Genomic DNA, 4,645 nt, shown 5'->3' with positions numbered 1-4,645 from the left:
TCCATGGTTACATCCGCATTTGACTTCTTATATAGAGTATATTTTTCTTTACATATATGACCCCCTTTATAGATTCATAGTGAAATATATGATAGTTTATAAATATCATTAAAGCAGATATCACAATTCAAAATCATTTGTAAAGAAATTTAAGAGAAATTGACAACATCCATCCAAAAAAATAACAATGTGTCATTAACAATTTTCAAAACATGTATAAAATAGCAACATAATACTAATAAAATCAGTATTATTTTTAATCAAAACAAGTAAAATTCAAATATGATTAACAAATCAAAATATTTCATGAATATCGTTATTCTACGATAAATTAACAACATACATAAATCAAACTCATCGTATGATTACAAAATCAAAATGTCTCATTGATATAGGGTAAATTCACAACACCCATCTAAACATAACAATGTCATTCTACACAATAATTTCGTCATAAAAAACAATGCATGTGCATGCCTAGCTACCACCACCAAGATCATCCTCATGATCATCTTGACCATCCTCATTACTCTGATCCACATCATCACCAACACCGCAACTATCATCATCATCTCCTCCTTCACCACCATCATCCTCATCCTCATCCTCATCATCTCCTGATATATGTTGAACATAATTTGGATCATCGTCTTGGCAATCATTACCTATAGCATTCTGACAAAAAAAATCAATATTACATGTTAGTATTAATTACATAACACAACGCATGTTTTTGTTATACAATGTTAACCATAAAATGAGGTAAGATATAATATCTAATAGTACTAAAAAATAAAATGAAAATATGGTTTAAAAGTATATTGGAAATCCAACTAAAATTACATACCATAGAGTCCATCCAAACAACAAATTCAACCCATCTCTTTTGCTGCAGCACCTCCTTTTCCAAATGATTTGGAGGTCTTCCATATTTTAGTTCCTATCAATCAGTAAATAGGGAGAAATTAGATAACAATGACTTTCTTCTAGTACAAAATTTATTAAAAAAATATCACATGTTTAATATACTTACAAAGGTTGTTATCAGTGCTTTTAAACCTTTCTGGCCACTACGATGAGTGACTTTTGTCTTGGTTAAATCGCCTTGGATGCCTTGTCCTTAAACATAAACCAATTCAATTTATTTTCACACAAATACATGTCTAAGATACTTATAAGTATTAATACATTCTAAATAATGTTTAATGAAAAATTCAATACCTGAATGTTCTCATTTCCGGCTTTTCTTTGTGCATCCAACTTCTCATATGATTTTACAAGTTCTTTCCATACTTTAAAAGGTATGTCAATAGGTCATTGTTTCAGTCTTTGATCTTGACGCATTTTTTTAATTTTTCTTGTTTGGTTAAAAATTTTGGTTAAAAAAAACCGAACAAGTAATTCACATCAATGGCATGGGGACTCTATGGATATGTGTAAAAAAATGGCTATATTGAAAACATCCAAAAAACATATGAGCTCTCCCTTTGATGGTCACTTGGGGCATATGGCTGGAAAGGAACAACTCCATTTTTGAAAATCAAGGACAATCCTTTCTCAAAGTCCTTCCTAATATTTGCTCCAAATGTCTTAAAATGAAAAACAAAATTCAAACGTCATCCTTAAACATCTCCCTTAAATATAACGTTGGACCATAAATTCTTCATTTTTATTGTTATCGGCTCTGGAATGATTTTTCTATATGCAATTATATAATGAAATATGTGTGCACTAATGAAAAAACATTGAGTTTCATTTTTCATAATCACAAACAATGAAAAAAGAATCACACGTAACTAGCATCATTTTGGAAATTTTATATTTATTAAAAATCTTTAACATGTTTTCCTCCCATATCTCATAAAAAGGTGTGAAATTTTTTATATACTCTCCAATAAGCACTACAACAAAACCAGCGATTTGGAGGTTTTACACTAAGTTTTCCAACATCGAGCTTACTACGGCTTGCACCACCGGGGTTATTAGTAAGAATCTCATGAGGTTTGCATAGCCATGATTATTAGAATCAAAATAGTAGGATTTGCACTAAAAAACAGTTCATAGTGCTTTCCTGCTGGGGAGAAAATCACAAGTTCAACTTCTGCAGTGCAGAGCACCGAGAGCTCGTAAGCTTTCTTCAGCAATCCACCTACATTTGGAAAATGTAGCCTGCCTGCTGGCGATGTTCTCAATCCTCTTCCTCTGCATCTTTCCCCTCACTATTCTTGTATGTCCTCTTTCATTTTTCCCTCCAAACAAACCCTCTCGAATTGAGAAAGCAGAACAACCCACTCGATGAGAATCTGAATCCAATTATCGCTTCTAACAATAACCCAATACGATACCAGAAGTGATTACACAAAACCTCATTGACTCTTCATTTGTTTGGAAAAGAGCCAAGCATAAACTTCTGACGAGGGTTTCCTTCTCAAGTCTGGCTCGCAGGACGTCGCTTAGTCAATTGCGAGAAAAGTTTTCCACCTGCCTGTCACATACAGTTTGTCACACTATATATTAAAATAAGGTTGATCATACTAACAATAAGGTTGTATAGTGTAAAAGGAGGGCTCTCCTGACTGCATTTGGTTGGTTTCTAGAAAAGATTGCTGGAATGTGTAATGTGAATGCTCTGCTAACTTTTTTTTAAGCATTTGGAAGTATTAAAACCCCCTAGGATAATTAATGTAAGACCTGTTAATTAATGTGTAAAGATGGCTATTGTCCTTGGGCTACCTTAGCTGTTCGTGTTTAGTGATTTGTGGTATTATGACTCCTCAAGTCACTATTAAACCATGAGAACCATGTCCAGGCAGACTAGTGTGACATTGCGGATGAGAACCAAAACTAGACTCCTATAACCTCCTTTTTCATCCTTTAAATTGCAGAATTAACTGACTGTTCTAGTAATCGTTCTTGAGCACCTGAAGATGTGCACCCTAAATAATAAGAATAATACCTTGTAACATATGAATAGTCCATCCTGTGCATGTAGGATATGCACATGAGGTCCAATAAAATCACTAACCAGAATACCAGGTGTTATTAAAGCCTCTACATGTTGATATATATGAATGTTACAGTGTGCAGGAGTATGATTCAATTCCATACGAAAATATAAAACATCTGATAGGATTTCCTTATACCTCATAGGCAAACAACCATTGTCCCTTCTATAGATGAGCAGAATAAGTGCTTGTTTCTCTACACTAAATAAAGACAAAGTATAGTACTTATTGCTGACAAAATAGGATTTAAATTGCGGTTCAATTGCTTGACATTCAGCTGGTCACAGAATTGTAGAGTGCATAATCATAAGTGATGTTGCGAGCCTCATTGCTCAAAGTCTAAGGGTCTTGCGAGCCATAATCACAGCCATGTATGGAATATCTTGTGATTATAGCATTTTATGAGGTCAATTCTTGTGAAGACATTTCAGTTTATAATAAATTTTGAACCTCAACAGAGTTTTGGCAAGACCTGGTTGAGCTAGGACATCAACAACACAGCTGATATGAATGACATAATCTAGCCTCAAGAGGGAGCCTCTTTTGTTTCATCACTCTAACAATCTATGAAGTGGTGGAAAGCATAACAACTTCCCCTTGAATATGACACCTAAACTGAGTACAAATCCTAAATGATGCAGCCTTTGGTGCATGTCTCTCAAAGTATCGATATTTCAAATGTTGAAAGCTCTTGTGCCCGTTTGATATGCATTCGATTGCAGTTCCCCTGAAGAAAGAATCTTATAAAGGTGAGGCCATGGCCAATATGTTAGCCATATCCATTGGAGTTGCCATTGCTTGACAACTTTAGTGTGATCAGTCCCACCATGATTCACATTGGCTTCTACTCAACACTGGTTGTTGCTATTGTAAGAGTCTTCAAGCTCGTTGAACCCATAGTATTGATAAGTGTATTCTTTGGGTCTCTGGTTTTCAAATTCTGCCTATGTTTTCCTCTCAGTATCATTATTTCAAATGCTGAAAGCTCTAATTCCCATTGCTGTGTATTTGATTGTGGTTTCCCTGAAGAAAGAAGCTTATAAAGGTGAGCCCGAGGCCAATATGTTGGCCATATCCATTGGAGTTACTATTCCAGCTTATGGGGAGGCCAAGATGAATGCATGGGAGGTGATTCTCCAGTTAAGTGCAGTTGCATGTGAGACTACCCAATTGGTTCTCATACAAATTCCACGAACATCAAAAGGGATTAAGTTGAATCCCATCACATCTTTGTTGCTCCTTGTTGCCTTGTTTTTCTCAGCACCCCCTGGGCCTTAGTAGAATACCCATTTCTGATAATCAGGGTCTCTTCCTTTGATTTGGATTACATGACATTCTACTTGTGCCTTGGCTCTTAATCTTGCAGTGTTTCTTCTGATAGGAAGGAATTCAGCCTTGACTATGAATGTTGCTGGTCTTGTCAAGGACTAGCTGCTCGTAACATAATCTTTGTCTGTAATAAATGAAAAGGTTACAGTCATAAACTTGAGTGGGTGTGGACTGGCTTTTCTGGCTGTCTGTTACTATAATCATTTGAAACTTCAAGCTCTCAAGTCCAATGACAACCAACCAACGTACCTCAGCAGTGCAGCTGATGCCAATGATGAAGGAGAAGGTTTGATAATGATGAGTGGGAGATT

General features: G+C 35.4%; 1 long non-coding RNA gene across 1 annotated transcript; it reads right to left on the bottom strand.

Moving 5' to 3' along the window:
- Window positions 1–305: 305 nt before the first annotated feature.
- On the bottom strand, window positions 306–930 carry LOC149145163 (uncharacterized). Its single transcript, XR_016265047.1, has 2 exons — window positions 848–930; window positions 306–675 (listed from the first exon to the last, which is right to left on the bottom strand). It is a non-coding gene; the product is annotated as an uncharacterized LOC149145163 (long non-coding RNA).
- Between the last annotated feature and the right edge of the window lie 3,715 nt (window positions 931–4,645).

This window comes from Pinus tabuliformis, chromosome X, assembly GCF_031772625.1.
Source record: "Pinus tabuliformis cultivar Carrire ecotype Pingquan chromosome X, CPIR1, whole genome shotgun sequence".
NCBI lineage: Eukaryota > Viridiplantae > Streptophyta > Pinopsida > Pinales > Pinaceae > Pinus > Pinus tabuliformis.
Note: the sequence above shows the minus strand (reverse complement) of the source record. Positions and strands in the feature narration are given on the sequence as shown.